This window comes from Protopterus annectens, chromosome 9.part0 (assembly GCF_019279795.1).
Source record: "Protopterus annectens isolate FY-2018-M chromosome 9.part0, PAN1.0, whole genome shotgun sequence".
NCBI lineage: Eukaryota > Metazoa > Chordata > Ceratodontiformes > Protopteridae > Protopterus > Protopterus annectens.
Window position 1 is genome coordinate 1185050664 of NC_056743.1, and position 21645 is coordinate 1185072308.

Consider the following 21645-nt stretch of genomic DNA (forward strand, 5'->3'; position numbering starts at 1 on the left):
GGCACAAAGCCTGAGGTGAGGCTATGAATGAACATGGTACTTAGGTGGGGTGCCAGTTTGTTCTGTAGTTCATGTAGAACGCAGCCTGGGATGTTGTCAGGTCCCATGGATGCTGTGTTCTTGGCTTTGGAGAGTGTATGCAGCTGTGATTACAGGAACTTTGTATTCTTCCGGTATAGTGATGGGCCCTTTAGGGGGTGAGAGGGTGGTAAATTTAGCACTGAACCTATCTGCCAGGATGTTGGCAATATCAGTTGGTTCTGTATATTTAATGCAATTGTGCTGTAACCCAGAGCAGATCTGAGTGTTGCCATTGAGATTCTTAACATAGCTATAGAATGCTTTGTGGTTGTCTTTAGAATCAGTGGCAATTTTGTTTTCGTAACTAGCTTTGGAGGATTTTATGAGGGATCTCAGCTTCTTACTGAGGCTGACCAGGGAGTTCCTCCAATCATGGGATTTTACTCTCTTTTGCAACAGTTTGTTTCTTCTGTTGTAGAGTTTGTTTATGGCAGGGGGACCACCAGATTGGCTTCCTTTTTTTGCAGGATAGCATCTTGGTTCTGTTAGGGACTGCACAATCCTTGCACTCATGGAAGTGCTTATAAAGTGCATTTGTGTAGGATTCAGCAGTCGTACTTCTATTGTCCGTCAGTATTGGTGTCGTGAAGTTTGCCACTTCTGTCTTAAGAAGCGTGAAGTTGGCTTCGGAGAACTTTTTTATGGTAGTTTCCCATATGGGGGGTGGGGGCAGGATGTGGATGTCTAGGGTGATTATTAGCTTGTGGTTGTATCTGATCAATGAGGAATTGACATCTGGTGTGGAACACCAGTTGCCCATGTTGGTAATGACCAGGTGTAGGATATTGCTGCCCCTGGTGGGGGTATGGATAAGTTGATCCGAGGCGCAACATTTCCTTATTGTTGGAAACAATGAAAATGGTTTTAATAATTTTATACAGTTTGAAGAAGAATATTATTGTTAGCTGTCAGGTATGGCTTTGGGTGCAGTATGTGCCTCTGTATATGTCAGCCTGACTGTTCTCTATTGGGAGACTCATGTTTTTTCTTCCCCTTTGTTTTGCCATTGCAAAGATTTTTTTTTTTTTTTTGTCTACTCGGACAATATGTTTATAGCATGGGATGGATTGGTGGAATTACTGCAGAAATTTTTATTATTTTTGAATACTACCATCAATTTTTAAAATTCACTCACAAATGGTCACAAGGTAGCATTGATTTTGTGGATGTGGCTATTCTGAAATGTTTAGTTAATGCTTGTTACATTTTTACTTTCTTTTATAGAAACAGCTTTCCCTGTTATAACTGCCACCCTTAAAAGCAAAAGGCAAGTTTGGTTATAGGCCAAATGGTGCAACTGTACAGGTTAACTACTGAAGATCTTCCTTTCAAAAAAAAAATCTTTCTTTGAAAACAAAACCAAGAACCAGTTAGCAATTTCCAAAGTTTCCACAACTCAAAGATGTGGGTGCTGTTCTGAGTGTATTTACATTAATGGTACATTTGGAGTTCAGTTGCTATAATGATGTCCCAAAGACTAATTGTAATAGAAATGCCCTGATTTGCATGGCTACACGTGCTGTGTGTCAGGCATTTTATGTAGGGAAAATAGAAAAAATGAGAAAAATACATATGCTTCATTAGGAAACACAATGAAAAGAACACCCTAAGTAAGCCTGCCATGTTGTGTCAAAATTTAAATTTACAGTTTCATTACTGACAAAAGTGATTCACCCCAGTTAAATGGTCAGTGGAAGACAAGGTTGAAGTACAATGCATTTTGGTAACTGAAGTCTGATGAATTAATATATGCAGGTTTAAATGAGAGTAATCAACATAAGCAGTGTTATATGTTTGCAAGCAATGAAAAAATTAAACAGTATTAAAATAGGCCTTCCTTGTTAAGGTGTACAACATATGACGGTATTTCTTCAAATATGCATTTTACAAAAACACTCTGAAAACTTCTTTAATGGTGCTCACATTTTATTTTTAAATGTTCATGTGTTTTTTAAGAGGCTAACTGGCATTGTCACGTGACTGTCAAATACTTAATTGTTTGTTATGAGCTGGTTTTTATTCTGTTGAAGTCTTGTTCAAAGGACGAAAGTGATAAATTGTTGTTTAAACTTTCAGGAGATGAATGGTATTCATGTGCTACTCCTTTAGAAAATAATCAAATGATGTTTTGAACAATTCACACATACTAATGAGGCCAGCTTTATACAGGTGGTCTCTGGATGTCAGTAGTTTATTATGAATAATGCTATTGAAGCTTTACATTTTTATGTGGGCTCTGAAATAATTCCCTAGTTGATTTTAGTTTTAAGTAACTTGTTTTCGCCATTTTGATCAAGTTTAGACACTATTCTGCTATGGGAGCCTCCCCCACCTCTCCATATGTCAGTTTATTACGGGAAACAGACCATCTTTATACACAATTTCTTTGCTAACCATGCTGCAAATCATTTTCACTTCACTCAACAGTTTAAATATACAAAAGGAGAACTCATATATTGGATTCTGACTGATCATCAGAAAATATCTGGCTCGTGCATACAACAGTCTGATGAAGTTCAAGCAGTATTTGGACAAAAGCACTTCTATCTCAATTAAAAGGTTTGGTTTTAACTGTTGTATGCTTTTTCCATCCTTTGTTTAAGTGGATCACATTTTATAGTTTGTGATTAATTTTGTTTGTTTTAACTGGATAGTGTAAAACACCAACACTGATACAAAATAAAAAAAAAAATCCTACCACATAGATAAGACGTAGAATTTATTAACCACCACCAAAAAAGACTAAGCACTTTCGCTAAATTCATATAGCATCATCAGAGTCATTTTGGTATAATTTCCTTACTGTTTAAAAAGAAGCAGCGTCCAATCATTTCACACAAGTAATTAATTACATCATTTCCTATAGTTTAAACACTTTTACCAAATACTTTATATAAAATCATACATATAATAATTATAATACTTTTTATAAAATACATGTATAAATACTTGCTGGTATGCCTCTCAAATTCACCATAGTTTATTTTATTACATTTGCCCTTTGTTTGAGTACTGGTTTCAGTGAAATGTTATCATTCAATCCTGGAGAATTCTGAGCATTTCAACGCATCTGCCATTTCATTTCTTTTACTTCTACTTCATTTTCTATATCCCCTCCCCTACCATCTATAAAAACTCTATTATTAAAAAAAAATTAACTTTTTAAAGTTAATACATTTTTTACTATGAAGAAATAAAGCATTAAATTTATTTTCTTTTCTGATTGCTCTTAGATGCTCAGCTATTCTATCTCTTAGCCTCCGGTTTGTTTTTCCGACATAAAATGCTTTGCATGATACACAGGTTGCCACATATACTAATTCTGATGTGTTGCAATTGCATTTTTCTGGGCATGCAATGGTTGCTCCATAGGAGCTTATCACCACATATGGCCTATCATTTATATATCTACAATATCTACAGGTTCCACATTTTGCCATTCTAGAAATAATTTTTGTTGTTCTATTTTCGTTTCTATCCAACCATTCTTTTATATTTTTTCCCCCTTCTATATGTTATCTTTGGTTTTGCTCCTAAAAGGGCTTTTGTTTCCTCTTTAAGACAAATAACCCACTTTTCTGTCAATATTTTGACCAATCCTGGTGTCACCCTATTATAACTTAAAATTTATTTTTATTTATTTATTTTACATTTGTTGGCTGGGCTAGTCTAGCTGGATACATGTCCATTTTCAGTAGAGGCCCAGGGAGATAAGCTCCAAGCATTAGTAAATTACAAAAAAAGATTACAATAGTTAAAAAATGACTAAATTCAAACACAAAGAAATTAAAAAGGATTTAAGAGAATCAAAAATTGTTTCTGTGAATAATAGCTCGCAGGCTGTACAAGGTTTAAAATACAGTTGAGTACAAGGACATTCAGTATTCTCAAAATAATGATTAGTAGGTCTGAGAAAGAGAAAGAGAAAGAGAGAGAGCAGAAGAAGGCAAGAATCACAAGGGCTAGAATAAGGTTAGATTCTATTGATTAAAGCTGTAGAGGGGACAAAGGTTGGAATTAAGGGGTATAGAAAAAAGAGCATTAAGGGGGAAAAGGTAGGGTTTAGTCTGGTTTAGAACAGGGACAAAGCCAATGAAATTTCAGATGTTCTTTGAGATGTTTCTTGAAGAGTGGTGTGGATGAGAGTGACGTGAGTGTACTAGGAAGATTGTTCCAGATTTTACCCACAATGTTAGTAAAAAGTGAGTCACCAGCTTTATTGTTTGATTTAATATTGGAGATTAATAGCTTATTTGCTGAGCGAAGTGTTGCAAGATTTCTATATGGGGAGATCAGGTTGGAGAGGATTGGGGTATTGTTTGGGTGATGAAGAATATTATGTGAGATAAGCAGTTGCTTATACAGAAGATGGTTTTGTAGTTCTGACCATCCAAGTTGTTTAAGGTTGTGACAGTGGTAGGTTCTGAAAGGGGTGGCAGTGACAAATCTAGCTATGTTATTATAGCTGGTTTCAAGCTTGCTTAGATTGTGTTTTGATAGATTGATGTATATCGCGGAAGCATAGAATAGAGTAGAAGTTAGGTGAGTTTGGGCAATGGAGGTTTTAGCTAGTGGTGTGAGGAAGAGTTTGATTCTATACAGAGAGCCTAGTTTTTTACTGACAGTCTGTATAGTATTGTTGATATGTTCGTCGAAGCTGAGGTTATTATCTAAGGTTATACCCAGTAGACGAGTAGTATTGTCAGGGGAAATAGTAGTTCCATTGTTAGAGATAATTGTGAAGTGGAACTCTGGTGACTTTTGAGTGGGGGCAAAGAGTAATAATTTTGTTTTTTTAGGGTTGAGGAGGAGGTAGTGATGGGTGAACCAATTTTCAATGGTGTTAAAAACTGCTTGAGTAAGGGTCTGAAGAGAGATAGATGACTTAGCAGTACAGATTAAGGTAGAATCATCAGCGTATTGTATGCATGTGGCTTGAGGAACAGCAGTATTTAGATCATTAATAAAGATGGAAAATAGAAGAGGCCAAGGATAGAGCCTTGAGGGACTCCAATGTTTACAGGGAGGGGTGTGGAGAGATTATTGTCCCAGAGCACTGCTTGTTGTCTATTATTTAGATAGGATGTAAACCAGAGTATTGCTTGTGGGTCAAGAGATTGGGCTTTTAGGACATTGATTAGTAAGTCATGGTTAACCATATCAAAGGCTTTTGATAGGTTAATGAATAGTGCAGAAGACAGAGAATTATTATTTCGATTCTTGTTAATGCAGTCAGTAAAAGATAGAAGGGCGGTAGTTGTACTATGAAAGGGCCTAAAGCCGTGCTGACAGTTGGCAAGTAAGTTATTGTGGAGCAGATGTTAGAGTAGTTGATGATGAATACATTTTTCCATTATTTTGGCTAGTGGAGAGAGTAATGCAATTGGTCGGAAGTTGGAGATATCAGTGGATTTGCCTCATTTATGTAAGGGGATTATATGGGAGACTTTCCATATGGATGGGATGTTACCTTCTATGATTGTTCGGTTTATAAGGATGGATATGGGATATGCTATGACTTTGGAAGCTATTTGAAGGTATTCTGCTGGTAGGTGGTCGGCAGAAGGGGTGCAAGGTTTGAGTTTTTGAAGGAGTTTGCAGATAAAGGATGTTGGCACAGGTTGTATATGGAAGGGAGGCACTGAACTGTCAGTGTTTTATAAAGTGCTTGGGGAAATCGGAGATATTGTGTTTGCAAGAGTTTCTATAGTTTCTGTGAAGTAATTATTAAAGGCATCTGCTATTTGCAAAGGGTTATTATGGGGAACTGAAGATGGGGCTGGAGTTATGGTATGTCCTGGATGGAGAAGTTTATTAATGCCTGACCAAAACTTTTTAGGGTTATTTGGGTGTGATTGTTGAAGGTGGAGATTATGTCATTCTTGGTTGCATTTCTTAGCTGTTTAAAATATAGGTGGTCAGCAGAGCTCTTAATGGCTCTCCATCTGGCCCATATTTTGTTCCGTAGGAGTATTTTGTCCTTTGTTTGTTTTGTGAGCCATGGGGCTGTTTTAGTCCTAACTCGGGAAGAGCGAAAGGGGGCATGGAGATCTAGGATTTGTAGGAACTTGGTATTAATGTAAGAAACTGCTTCATCTAGATAGAGTTGTTTCAGAGGTGACCAGTTACAGGCCTTTAGTTCATTCTGAAAGCTCTCTGCTTTAAAGTGTTGTTTGGAATGATAGGTTATAAATGTGTTATTAATAGGTGTGTGAGCCTTTTGTTTTGTTATATAGGTAAGTACATGGTCACTAAGGTCATCTGGAAGTGTTCCTGCAGTATAGGTTTCAGGATGACTATTTATAAGTATCCAGTCAAGAGTAGCTTCTTTATTACTAGGTTTGTGGATTCTTGTGGGGGTGTTTATTATTTGAGTGAAGTCATAAAGATTTATGTGGGAGTTAGGATTAGGAGAGTTACAGGTAGTCCAGTCAATGTTAAAATCACCTAGTACAATAGTTTCTTGAGGTAGTAGGGTGGAAAAGCTACTAAGAATCTTTTCAAGAGTGTTAATATTATTTCCTGGAGGGATATAGGTGCAGATTATATAAACAGATTTAGATTTATTAAGTTGGAGTTTAATGGAAAGGGTTTCTGCATTGGTATTAGAGGGGAGTAACACATTAAAGCATGAAATTAGAAGTTCAGATTTGTATAAGATAGCTATACCTCCACCCTTCTTGGTGGTACGGTCACATCTTAGGATGTTATATCCAGGTGGGGTTATTTCTAGGTCATGAGTAGAGGGTTTCAACCAAGTTTCTGTAAGGCAAAGGATATCAAATGCATGCACCTGTAAGAGGGCATGCAGTTGAGTAAGTTTATTGTTAATGCTACGGATGTTGAGATGAGCTATTCTAAGAGAATTACCTAGTTTTATAGAGGTAAAGACACAATTAGTTGTTTTGTTTTGTGGGTTATTGTAGATTGGAGGGTTTGGGCTGGGATTAGGATGAATATTGCCATCTAATAGAAGTTGAGTGGGATATTTTAGTAAAGTCTTTATGCTTTTAAGGTACTTGGGTGGGCTTATATTGCTGGAGAAGTAAGTAACATGGGAAGATCTATGAAACCTTTGGAGTAGGTAAACTGAAGTAGAGGTTATATTACTATGGGAGAAGAAGTTGAGCTGAGTGATATGTAATGTTTGTTGATGGGAAGGTTCATTATTAATTAAAGAGAGATGTTCATAGTAGGTTAGGGCATAGGGTGAAGATAGGAATATTATTGAAGAAGTAATAAGAAGAAAGTTCTTAAGGGTATAGTTAAGTAAGAAGGTCATTTGTGATAGTGGGGTTAAGAGATTATATAGTGGGTTAAACAAAGTAAAGATAAGAGAAATTTAAGGTAGAATAGATTAGAGGTGACTTATGGGAGGGGTAACAGAGAAGTAGAGGGATGAAAAGTAAATTTATAGAACGGTGGGTTTAGTTATAGAGAGAATTGGAGAAGGGGTGGGGTTGATAAGTAGTAGTCTAATGGGATAGGCTGAGTAGTTAAGTGGGTGTGGTCAGAGATGTTTAAGTTTAACAGCACTGGGGGTGGGTGGGAATTGGGGGTAGGGTAGGGGAGCGGAGTGAGCCCGTAGGGCGAACGGAGCGGGTCAGACCAAATGGTGGAGGATTCAGAGGAGACAATCAGTAAGGGGAAAAAAAGGAAGAGACGGAGTAACAGGTATGTAGCTTCTAGTAGAGCAGGTATGGTGTGGGAGAGAGGATAATGAAGCAGGGAAGCTAGAAGTGGATATAGTCTAAAGTAGTTAAAGGATGAGAAGAGTAGGGGCTAGGAGGTGAAGCAGCAGGGCAAGAGATGAGAAATAGAAGGAAAGAGAATTATATTGAGCTAAAGCAAGCACAAGTGGGGGAGACAGCGAGGGCACAAAGCTGGACTGTACTGCCACTTAGAGGGCAGAAGGAAAGATACAGAAGGTAACCAAGACAAGGATACGTAGGTGGGGAAAGAAAAACTAACAGGGGAAAAGGACTATTAGGTGATACTAGGCAGGGAGAGGAGTCTGGCTGCTGGATTACCGGACTCAGTGGCAAAAAATTACAAGACAATCAACAGGTATTATCTTACAATATGGGTCAAAAGTTAAACATACTTTGTCAAGTACTGTACAAACAGGAGAAATCAGTGGGGCAGCAGAAAAGCAAGATGGTCCAAATTGGCAAAGCCAGAAGTAGATCAGGCGGTCCTTAGAGGCAAGGTAGGTCCAGTAATGGAAGGCAGTGGGTAGATTGCTAGGAAGGTGAAAAAGGTAAGAAGGAAGGATATTAATATTGTATTAAGCCAGCAAAAGTACTTATAATACACAGTTAAGATTAGGTAGGTCAGTAGTACTACAATAATAATAAAGTTGTAATCATACTTTCTTACAGAAATTGCACCAAAAAGGCTAGGAGAAAAAACATCCAGTCTAGTAGCATTACCAGCAATACAGAAAAGGCTAAGTAAAAAACATCAGTTCTAGCAGCAATTTAAACACCCTGGAACATGTCACGGTTATACAAGTAATAAGTTAGTTGTAATATTTAAAACTAGGCAGGAAAATGAACTGCTTAAACCATCAATATAACAATATTACAAACCACAGACGTGTTTGGCAAACAGTGCGAGTGAGTTATTAAAGGAAAAGAAAAGTAACGAGTTTCACAAGAGTCTTATAAAATGCGTATTGCTTAACCTTATCCCCGACTAATGCAGTGAAAGAGGTTAATCAAACTGCTTCCAAATACTTTACATATGCCCCCGACTTAGTTTCTTGGATGTGATTAAGCATGCTACTAAGCCCCGACTTAGTTTCTTAAAGGTGTTTAAGCGTACTACTAAGGCATCAACAAGGGAGCTGAAAAGCTCACTTTGCAGAACTGTGCAACCCTGGCCACGTGGAAGGAACCATGCACAGGTAGCTGATAGCGTTTTAGCAGTTGAAGTAGAGAGAATAATACAACATGGTGAGTTCACTTATCAAAACAAGATAAGAGGAGTGAGCCACTTCAAAAACGCTGATGTTAATAAAGATATTTAGCCAGTTTGGAACGCTTAACACTAGCTGCTGGTGTTTCAACAATTGAGGTAGACAGTATGCACAATGTAGTACGTTTCCCTTAACTAACAAGTTAAGAAGATTGAGACTCTTTAAGTCGCTAAGACCAATTGAGCCAGATTTGAACGCTAGACTCAATACACTAAAGGCATCACACCATTACTATATTACCGGGTTACACAATTGCAGTACTCTCTATATTAATATACTAGCAGCTAGCGTGTCAACAATTGAGGTAGAGAGGATGCACAATGTAATACGTTCTCATTTGGTAACAAGCTGGGAAGATTGAGACTCTTTAAGTCGCTAAAACAAATTGAGCCTAATTATAATGCTAAACAAGAACATGTTAACGGCATCAGAGGATCTACACCAGCAGTATATTAGCAGGTACAATAATTGCAGTACTCTTTGTATTAATACACAGGTGGCACAATAATTAAAAAAATAGCGCAATAAGAGTGGCACAATAATTAAAAAATAGCGCAATACGACATAGCGTTACAAACGCCTAAAACAGTAATGAGTAAATACATAATCAATAAGCATCATAGAAAAAAAAAACGTGAGGTACTTACAGTTGTGAGTTTTCCTCTGGGTTCAGGAGCACGCAGCAGCCAGGGAAGAGTTTAGGTAGTAAAAAAGGAAAGGCGCCACGAAGGTCTTCCCCTTATATGCCCTAAGGACAGGAAATGAGGTGGGAATGGGAGGGGACAACAGACAGAGGGGGCAGGTAGATAAGGGAGGGACAAAGAAACCAGAAGATGGTGTACAAGGAGTGGCAGGTAACTTCCAGGTATTATGGGAGTTCAGAAGTAACCTACAAAGGCATACATGGGGAAGGAAGAAATGGAGTGGGTTAAGTGAGGAAGTAAAAGTGAAGACGAGGATTGATTACAGAATGAGAAGAGTCAAGGGAGTATCAAGGTCCAGGAAAAAGTAGTGGCAATAAGTGATAGTAGACCAAGTAGAAATCAGTAAGGGGCAAAAAAGAAGGAGACGGAGTAACAGGTATGTAGCTTCTAGTAGAGCAGGTATGGTGTGGGAGAGAGGATAATGAAGCAGGGAAGCTAGAAGTGGATATAGTCTAAAGTAGATAAAGGATGAGAAGAGTAGGGGCTAGGAGGTGAAGCAGCAGGGCAAGAGATGAGAAATAGAAGGAAAGAGAATTATATTGAGCTAAAGCAAGCACAAGTGGGGGAGACAGCAAGGGCACAAAGCTGGATTGTACTGCCACCTAGAGGGCAGAAGGAAAGATACAGAAGGTAACCAAGACAAGGATACGTAGGTGGGGAAAGAAAAAGTAACAGGGGAGAAGGACTATCAGGTGATACTAGGCAGGGAGAGGAGTCTGGCTGCTGGATTACCTGACTCAGTGGCAAAAAATTACAAGACAATCAACAGGTATTATCTTACAATATGGGTCAAAAGTTAAACATACTTTGTCAAGTACTGTACAAACAGGAGAAATCAGTGGGGCAGCAGAAAAGCAAGATGGTCCAAATTGGCAAAGCCAGAAGTAGATCAGGTGGTCCATATAGGCAAGGTAGGTCCAGTAATGGAAGGCAGTGGGTAGATTGTTTGTCAAGTACTGTACAAACAGGAGAAATCAGTGGGGCAGCAGAAAAGCAAGATGGTCCAAACTGGCAAAGCCAGAAGTAGATCAGGCGGTCCTTAGAGGCAAGGTAGGTCCAGTAATGGAAGGCAGTGGGTAGATTGTTTGTCAAGTACTGTACAAACAGGAGAAATCAGTGGGACAGCAGAAAAGCAAGATGGTTCAAACTGGCAAAGCCAGAAGTAGATCAGGCGGTCCTTAGAGGCAAGGTAGGTCCAGTAATGGAAGGCAATGGGTAGATTGTTTGTCAAGTACTGTACAGTACAAACAGGAGAAATCAGTGGGGCAGCAGAAAAGCAAGATGGTCCAAATTGGCAAAGCCAGAAGTAGATCAGGCGGTCCTTAGAGGCAAGGTAGGTCCAGTAATGGAAGGCAGTGGGTAGATTGAGTTGTGAGTTTTCCTCTGGGTTCAGGAGCACGCAGCAGCTAGGGAAGAGTTTAGGTTTTCTTTTCATCTGATTTTATTACTATTTCATTTATATCCAATCTCTTCTTAAGAATAGGCAGAAAATTTGTATTTCTTTTATTTATAATTTCTTTCCTCACTTTCAGTAACAGATTTAATGGGTATCCCCTTTCTAAAAACATTCCTATAAGTTTAAACAATTCTCTCCCAAATTCAATATCATCACTCACAAGTTGTGAAGCCCTCACCATCTGTCCTTTTACTATGCTCTTGAATTGGAGGTGGGGGTGGCAACTAGTAAAGTGTAGTAGAGAATTAGAGTAATTCGCTTTTCTATATTATTTACTATTTAATACGTTGTTATTCTTACTTAAAGTGATGTCTAGGTAGTTGATTTCAGTCTTATGATAAGTATATGTAAACCTTAGGAATGACGTTGTTGAGTTAAGGTTATTAATAAATTCACTAATCTCTTCAACCGTTCCTTTCCAAAGCATATTATTCATGTGCTACTCCTTTATAAAATAATCAAATGATTTTTTTGAACAATTCACACATAGTAATGAGGCCAGCTTTATACAGGTGGTCTCTGGATGTCACTAGTTTATTATGAATAACCCTATTGAAGCTTTACATTTTTATGCGGGCTCTGAAATGATTCCCTAGTTGATTTTAGTTTTAAGTAACTTGTTTTCGTCATTTTGATCAAGTTTAGACACTATTCTGCTATGGGAGCCTCCCCCACCTCCCCATATGACAGTTTATTACAGGAAACAGAATATCTTTATACACAATTTCTTTGCTAATCATGCTGCAAATCATTTTCACTTCACTCAACAGTTTAAATATACAAAAGGAGAACTCATATATTGGATTCTAACCGATCATCAGAAAAGATCTGGTTCATGCATACAACAGTCTGATGAAGTTCAAGCAGTATTTGGACAAAAGCACTTCTATCGCAATTAAAAGGTCTGGTTTTAACTGTTGTATGCTTTTTCCATCCTTTGCTTAAGTGGATCGCATTTTATAGTTTGTGATTAATTTTGCTTGTTTACTTGTGAAGATTGGGTTCATGTTTTACTCCCAGAGTTAACAGTTATCAAAGCTTTCTGCTGGAAAAAGATGGCAATAAAGTACTACTGTTTTTTTTTTTTTGTTTTTTTTTGTAAATACAGAAACCCCATTTTAGGAAGAAGTTGCATTAGTGGTTCCAGCTGAAATCTTATGTGAATAGGCTGCTGCTAGAAAATTCAAATCCGGCCACTGCATTTCCACTGGTGCACCAAAACAGTTAATTACTCCTCCATCTACAAGAAATAATGGGGCTATGTCTGTGGTAAATCTGCAGTTTCCCATCCATTTGTTCTAGTTAAAGACAGTAAGGGACATGGTTTGCTTTACAAAAACTGTTTCCAAGAAGTGGGGAATTCTTTGGGAGAGATATCCATCAAACCAACCACCCCTACTTATGATGCCATACAGATTTAGTTCCCTTGATCTTGTCTATGTCTTACCATCAGTTTTAACAACATGCACATTAAGCAAAATTGGGCTGTTTACTTTGCAGATCAGGCATACATCACGCCATACGAGTATGTAGGATAAGGAGGACAGGAGTATGTATAATGAGGAGAGAGAGAAAGGGCTTTAACATTTGTTAGTGAGGAATCACTTTTTGGGTGGGCTGGTATGGTCCTGATGAGGGATTAGTAGAAGGGAATGATGACTTCTTTGGCCAAAAAGTGATTTCTCTAGTAATCAGATGGGCAGAGAAGAAAGCTTTCCTAAGCAGAGAATGGACAGTTGTCAAATGAAACTTCATTATCCATGAAGGTGCCAAGGTGTCTAAACAGTATCCATTTTAAGGGAGGTGTGATCAATAGGGGTGTCTGATCCCCCAAACTCTATGGCGTTACACTTTTGGTGTTCCGATTCAGACCATGATTCTGGCATGGTCTGAGTCAGGACCTCTTGGAAGATCCATGTGTTTTCTGGGGGGATGAAGTTTGCTTCAGGCTTGCCATTATTCATGAGCCTGGTCAGCAAAAGGAATTTAATGTCATATTTTAAGTCAGAAAAGTCCATATCAAATACAGTCAGTGTAAAACATAGCCCTGGTGTACATCACGGTAAAAAGTCTCTTGGAAGATTATGTACCTGTTAATACAATGACAGCTATCAACGAAACACTCAGCAATCCAACAAGTTACAAAGGGATTTATAATAATGAATGAGCAGTTTGCCTGTGATGCCCTTGGGGTTTACTTTGTCAAAAGCATTAGCTAAATTGAAGCAAACTGTATGTATGGCGTTACTCTCATCTAGTGCGTCAGTGAATCTGTCAAAGAAATCAGCTAAGTTTAATAGGGATGATCTACTGGACATCAAGCTTTATGTAAGTTGGTTTTGCTCAGGTCTTTCAAAAAACAGCAAGAGGACTCATGAAGGGGGAGGCTGGTAATCAATCTAATAACAGCCAGGGAGAAGCCAGTTAGTGATGGACAACTGGGGAAGGAAATAAAAGCAGGATGACTGGCAGGCTTTTTTGGGTACCACCAAGCAGAAAATTAAGGATATTTCTAAGTGGCTACTTTCTAAAAAAGAACAGCCGGGTGAGTTCTGGCTTATTCACCATTTACTGCAGCCAGAAAGAAGTTCAGTAAATTATTGCATAAGTGAGAAGAGGAGTCAGTGTCCTAGTGCTATCCATCCTTTGATCACATGCTGGCCAAAATACAGTACCTGGGTAAGGAAGTGCTAATGGCTAAATCAGACAGATAGGCATTTGCTGCCAATACATAAGGAAGATCAGTAGGTGGCCAGGAGTAGAGTTTGAAGGGAATTACTATATGGACAAACGCATGCCCATAGGCTGTTTCACTGCCTGTACAACTTTGAAAGATCACATAGTCCATTACCTAAATGGTGTTTTCTTTGTGGGACAGAAAGGGGGCTCACAATAATTCCCGCAGGCAATAGCAACCTTTGAAATACTATTCATGGACTTAGAGATTGGCTGGTTCCCTTTTCTTCACAGGTCGGCCTGGTTTAAGAGTGTGGCATCACCAGTTCATTTATGGAATTAGAGGACATAAGACAATGGCTTGAAACAAAGCATAGGATCCAGCTTCTAGGATTTCACTCTTGCAAAAAGAAACAGATAGTAAGCACAGGGTATGTTGCCTGCCAGAAGACAAAGTGCAGAAACTTGACAGAACATTCGGTCACTTTTTGGTCAAAGAACAGCACAGCAAGAGCTGACAGGTTTGCTAAATTTCACTAGCATGGTGATCCCAGTAAGTACATTATTTATGAGGTGTTTGGAAGCAAATGGGGCAGGTTACACAAATCCATATCACAAGGTCAAGTTGCCAAAGAATATGAGAATGGACCTAGAAGTCTGGTGAACATTCATTCAGAACTTTAATGGGGTAGCAACTTGGCAACAGGCAAGCAAAATAAGAGGAAGCAGAGATTTATACTGATGCAGTGGGGGTAGGTGTTGCCGATTACTTCAAATTTCAGTGATTTAGCAGTATGGGGCCAAGGGAAATTCAGGAAAGGAAGCAAGAGGTGATATTAGAGTTGGAGTTCTTTCTAGTTATGGTTGCACTAGAATTGAGGAGGTAGTAAATGATAACCAGAGTGGTCAGGCTAAGGGCAGACAACAAAGGGGTAGGCATACAGTAAATAATCAATTAGAAGGTAAAGGGGGTGATGGTTAGTTTGATGAAACATTTTGCACTATTTTTCTTGGAATGGAATGTAAAAATAAGTGCATGCCAACTGTAGGGTTTAGATAACCCATTGGCTGGTTCCCTTTTCTTCACAGTTGGCCTGGTTCAAGAGTGTGGCATCGCCAGTTCATTTATGGAATTAGAGGACATATGACAATGGCAGAAAGAGTACAAGAGCAGCATACGAAAGGGGATTACAACATTTCATAGAAACAGAAAGTCACAAGGTTGGCTAGTGGCATGGCTACTGCTGGGTAAACAATTGAGGGTATAAGTCCTTAGAATGCTTGGTGTAAGATATAGTCATTGATGGCAGTAGCACATTTACTGGTTTTGGGCTGGCTACATAAAAGGTCTGACACAACCAAAGCAGTTCAAATAAAAAGCACGCTGAAGGCCTGGAAAAGGAAGTGTCCTATAGCCTCACATAAAAGATATCTCATCAGTCTGACAGTGTTACAGTCCTTGTGAGTCATTCTCCCAGAAGTATGCTAAGATGAATATGAGGTGTGGTTATTCAGGGCATGCTTTGTGATTGCATTCAATGGAGCTTTGGATTGTCTGAGGAAGTTAAACCTAATGGGAGGACAGACTTTCTGTCATACAGGTGTGTATCTAAGTAGGAAGGTTGAAGAAGGAGCAAAAAGAAAGAGGGCCATGGATATGGATACAGGCACCAGACGGCACTCAGTACAATGTGATACATTGCCTTAAACATTTTCAAACACCAAGAGGCCCAATGGACGGTACTCTCCTTTTGCCACCAATAAGGAGCTTCACTCACTCAATTGCAGGTACTTCAGGTTTTGAGGGTGGGAGTAGACGAGTGTGGTTGGGCACAAAAGGATATTCTCCACATTCATTTAGAACTGGGGAAGCATCACATGTGCAAATGGTCGGGACATCTCACAACATACTGAAATATTAATTTACTTTAACAATATTTTGCATTTCAGCCCCAGGAACACTGCCACCAATGGAAAGAGCGATTGTGGATCATTCTTATATTAAAAGGTTACAGCATTGACTGCAGCAAAGTGGCAACTTCAACAAGGGTAAAGGGGTAAGGGAGACCACAGTTAAGTGGAGGGGAGGACACAGTTCCTTGTTAATCCTTCCACTGAACTGGCTGCTCGAAGGGAAGATCTTATGACTCACTAACCAGATCAACCATGGTAGATTGTAAGGTGGCCTAGGTTTGTATTACAAATAGAGACACTGGTATTAATTTTGTTGAAATGGTTGGCGGAAAAGCTAGATACTGGCAGCAATGTGGCACTGTAGTGTTCAGGAAAGGATAATTTAGCAAGGTCTCACAGATTATCCTGCTTTGCATACATTAATTCAATTGGCACTAATTGGCATATTAATTGACAATAACCACATACTTGTGGCCATTTAAATTCATTATGCAGCTGATGTCTTTATATTTTACTCAACATGTGAATGATCTGGTTTGGTATTCTTCAGGGGCAACTTTAAGAGTTGGTGGCAATGGTGTTATGTTCTAAGGATGCAAAATCTGTTAAAATAAGGTATGACTCACAATAAGAAGGTGGTGGGGATCGCTGGTTAATCAATAATATTCAAATTGACGTACACCTTTTCCCAATCTCAGGCAGAACAGACTGGCTAGCACAATAGCAGATAAGCTAGTTTGACTGAGGTGGGGGAGCTCAGAGCAAGTGGGTTGGCTATTGAAATGTCGGCACTCAATATGCCAAATGCCAACATGCCCAAAAAAAAAAGAACAGAAAACAATAGAAGAGTAAATCTTGAAGATTACTCTTCTCCTTAAAATTTCTTTTTGCAGGGGGGACATGTCCCCCTGCAACCCCCAAACCCCCTGAACTTATATATACCAGCTCTAAGTTTGCCATACCTCAGGGAATATTCAGATAAATGGAATCTCAGACTTAGTATATGTAAGTAGTCCTTTCAGCCATTCGATCTATGTATTTTGGGACTTGCTCTAGTGGATCCTGACATTTCAAACCATTATCCTAGGGACAGGTAGGTTAATGATGACAGGTCAGGCAGGTGTGGACCCCCCCCCCAAAAAAAAAATAATAAAAAAATACTGATTTTCATTGCTGTATTATTAATGTTATGACATTAGAATACATCCTTCATCAATTTCATGAAAAGGGTTTTTTTTTTCATTTTTGTGAGGTTCTGTTTTTTCAGGCTTTGTCCTAAGAGTTAAATTCCCCAGAAAAAAAACAGACTTGACTGTTCAGATTAATTTACCTATTAAACTACACAAACTCATTTTTTTTTAATCTTCTTTACCCCACACTTTGATGTTAGGTTTGTTGTGATTTTTTGATTTTTTTTCTAGGCCTGCCTATACTCTGCATAGTTCTATCAGGTCCATCAAATGAAAGTGAAACTTCCATTGCCTAACTGTGTGATTCTGAGTAAGTCATTTAACTAGACGCAGCTCCCAGGCTGAGTCTGAAAAAGGTCCATGGAGATCAGTGCTTTTCCCCAGTAAACAAATACAAAAAAAAAGCACAGTAGGCTTTTTCCTGTAGTTTATTCTGTACACAGAAATACATTGCCTGTCAGACTGACAGTCTAATGTTGAGAACTGAATTCACTCAGAATCACTGATAAAATTGCCCTTCCCCTGGCTGCATCAGCAAAACCTTTTCAAGCAAACAACTTCAGGAAATACAGTTTATAGTACTTTCAGTGGTTCTGAAATTGCCTAATAGATCTTCCCTGTACACTGTGTTCAGATGAGTCACTGCCTTGTTTGATCAGTGAAGTTATTCACTATCGTCTCGTCCCAGGGAGTGTCAGACAAAGCTCTATGTTACAAAAATTCTTAACCTATATTTACTCCCTGACAGTTTCCTTTTTATTCTATAAAAATCCAAAGAGGGACAGAGACAGAGAAGGAAGAAGCAGTAATAGCAAATAAACCTACATCAAATCCAGGCAATGATCTCTTAAACTGGAAAAGACATCTGTTTAACGAAATAAACTTAAAAAATATCATATTAAGTTAAGGACACCTGAATGAATCCACCCCGGGATGATCATTTTTTGTTAATAACTGTAGCTAATTCATCACATATCACTCACTGTCATCCAAAGTGACTGCATTATTAAGACTGCAATGTATTTTAAGTTTGCAAAATCCTCAATGCCACAAAGGGAAAATGCATTAAAAACACTGACAATAAGATTTTAAAGTATACCTCACTGTCTCTTACTCTTCAGTGCTGTGTCCGATTTTGCTTCAGAAAGTTGCTTCTCTCCTATCGAATATGTGACTCTATGTCAAAAAGGGAGTAATGCAGTCAGTAAACAATTAGTTACTAATCAATGTCAGTCAATACAATGCACAGAAATCAAATCCCTTTATCCTATAATTTTCTGTAGTGCTTAATACCAGTGCTTGTAAAGGGTCCCTGATTCTGGACATAATTCTCAATCCTAGATTATACTAGGTTTTGTCCATAAATAGCTAAGATGTTCACAGCTTGTTTTGAAGTATACATTCATAATTATATATGCAAGCCTTTAATAAACCAGCTTTTAGAAACACATTCTACTTGATTTTAAACTGTATCGATGCCCATTTTCACGTGAGACAACAGATAATGCATTTTTAATATATTTCACACATTCAGATAACAAAAGCCTTAAAGATCTCAATAGCAGTGACACTTTCAAAAATAGTGTGTGTCATGCCTTCATATATCTTTCTAAGAGATGCATGATGAAACTAGCTGCAAGTCACACCTTTCCTAGTACATTTATGAAAAAAAGTGTATAGGACTTCAGAAATGGAGCAAAGACTCCCTCATTTGTTCTTGGCCATTTTAAACACCTTACCCTATGTGTTCTCGTTGGTAGCTGACTAAGAACTTTGGAAGTGTTTCCTACTTCTCTAAATGTGCCCGCCCCTACAGCCATGTGACTGGTTCCAATTGCCGTCATAGGAGAAACCACAACACCACAAGCTGCTGGGCAGTGGAGTTAAAGGGATCTACAAAAGAGAGAGAGAGAGAGAGAGAGAGAGAGATGCAGCTAAACACTAACAGTTCTGCCAAGTTCTCCATAAGTACTCCCTGTGCAGTTATGCCTTGTGTTTTGTTAGTTTTTCACTGGTAAATGATACAGCAGTGTTGTGACTACAGCCTTAAAGAATATTTTTTGAGACACAGAAAAAATATACATTTAGTACAGTGCATACATCTCCTCACTGTGATGCATTTAGTACTGTTTAAAGGTGAGAAACTAAATGGGACACACAAGAACTTGAGTAAAGCAGAACCAAAACACCGGAGCTGAAACAATAAACTGCTCTCTTTATTGTAAAACAATCATGGAGTGTTTTTGTCCTATAAAATGGACTTCATCAGATTCTGATCAAGTCCATTTTATAGGAAAGCGCTCAATGATTGTTTTAAAATAAAGAGAGCAGTTTGGTGTTTCAGCTCCCTTGTTTCAGTTTTGCTTTGCACTGTTTAAAGGTAATGTTTCCATTTAAAGCCTAAGAGAATGCAGTGTGAAATGGGCAGTGCATGCTTCCCCTCATACCGATTTAGTACTAAACAGCTAATGCCAATGATGCTACTTATGAAAGAAGCCCTCTGCTGATTCACCACCAGAACAGGAGCTCTGCAGCCTTCCACAGGCAGAAATGGAGTCAGAAAAAGCTGAGATACTGTTTTGCCACTGAGGAACATCCAGTGTGAAGTAAGGGCACTGCAGGCTTCCCCATAGTGTGACTGATTTATTACTGGTGAAATGTGAGGGACTGACAGCACTACAGACTAAAAGCCCACGTTTGTTTTGGGGCAGTGGCATTCCAAACATCTTCATACTGTGATTTATGGTTAAAAATGTGGGAAAGACAGCAATAAAGAATTAAAAAACAAAATTTGTGTGCAAAAAAATGTGTAGTATGGTGATAAGAGTGAAACATCCTACTCCATGTAATAATGGTGTTAATGGGGGTGAAATATGACAGACTGACTGGAAGACTACATTCTGCGTCAAAGTGTTGTGGATTTCATAGTTTTGGTAAATAAGCTCAAGGCCTATTAACCGTTGAGGAGCATGATGCTCTAGATTCCACATTGAAACTTGCAGGTGCCTATCTGATCATCCAGTTCCTTCTGAAAGGTGTGAATTGATGGACTAAGTTTAATTGAAAAGGAGAGTTTATTCCATACTTATGGAAACATTTAAATTATTTTTGCACATTTACATCCAGATGTTACAACATACTATGTCTATTTTGTTCTACCCACTTTACTGGGCTGAACGTGAAATTGTTCTGTAGGATCAGTGTTATACCCCAGTTACCAAAGATAAACAAATAATAATAAACAATTAAGTAACCATTTTTCATGATGTGGTTGACATTACTTTTTTTTTGAGGTTGAGCACACTCTTGTGCTCAAGTTGTAAGGGGGTATCCTAAGCAAAGGGTTTTAAATGTTAAAGATATGTCAGGCACAGGCCTCCTCTAAGAAGTCAATAAGATACATTGAAGAGCAACAGAGTTACTGTAGCCTTTTACATGTTGGTCAACTTTTAAAGCATTTAGCTTCATGGAATATATTATAACTGATAAAGAATCTTATTAGACTTGACCCCCAACAGTTTCACTTTGTGAAGGGTAGATTTGTCAAATGAATCTGGTAAATATCTTTGAAATGGTTATGGTGGTTATAGATGGTGGCTAGCACAAATGGCATATCTTGATCTGGCCAAGGCCTTTAACATCATTCCCCATGCTGGCATCTTACAGAAAGTGAATGCTTTACAAATTGACCCATATGTGGTAAGATAAATAGTAAAACAGCTGAAAGACAGAACCCACATAATGGGAGTTGAAGGTACCTCATCAGAAAGTATGAAAGTGACCAGTGGTGTCTGTCAGGGCTCAATGCTGAGACCCCTCCTTTTCATCATTTTCGTTTCAGATCTCTAAGCCGAGAGATGAAACCTGTGGCTAATGATATGTGCAAACAATTGCAGATTGGGTGTGTTGTTTTAAGTTGCCCTATGACCCCAAGCTTTCCAAAATAAACTGTCCCTACTAAATTCCTGATGCAGTAAAATGGGCTCAAACTACATGCTACGTGCAGTATCATTACTTTTGGTAGACGATCTCTTTTCATCATATTGTATAGACACTACACCATTACTAAACAAAAATGCAGTCAGGGACCTGGGAACTCAGTTTGATAATGTCCTCTCTATTGACAATCATGTGGCAATGGTTGTCATGAAATCCTTTTATTTAGCATAGCTAATTGCCAATGGATCATCATCAAGGTCTAAAGATGTAATCACTCCCTCATACTGAGCATTGAGCAACAGCCTGTCCCTATCAATGATTATCTTTCATCACCTCTTGACTAAAAGTTGGTTCTTTGTTATAGAATTCTTCCACTTTGCAAACAATTATTTTCCAAACATCAAACAGATAAAAATTCTGTTTTACTGTCTGTCAGAAAATGTGGGTCTATATTAGTTCACCAAAATTGCATTGCAGCGAACACCTAATCATCGACCCTAATTCAGCGAAAATAATTTCAGTGATTCACTGAATTTACCAAGAGCAAGGGAATACTTGCTCCACAGCACAATGGACTGACAGCTAAGCAAATCGAACCCTCCCAAGTCGGGGGCTTTGCCCCCCCACCCCCCTAACTATATATACCAACTCTGAGATCACACTAATGTGAAGAAAAGGGCAAAGTTGTGCTGTAGGGCAAGTATT

General features: G+C 38.5%; 1 protein-coding gene across 5 annotated transcripts in view; it reads right to left on the minus strand.

Annotated features, from left to right (window-relative positions):
- ALDH3B1 (aldehyde dehydrogenase 3 family member B1) overlaps window positions 1-21645 on the minus strand; it is a 1341938-nt gene that overhangs the window by 759387 nt on the left and 560906 nt on the right. The window contains exons 1-2 of one of the 5 annotated variants that reach the window (XM_044084076.1): window positions 18741-18777; window positions 18101-18177 (exon numbers count right to left, since the gene is read on the minus strand). The gene's annotated coding sequence lies outside the window, so the exon portion shown is untranslated. The other 4 variants (XM_044084080.1, XM_044084079.1, XM_044084077.1 and 1 more) reach the window with 4 other exon arrangements.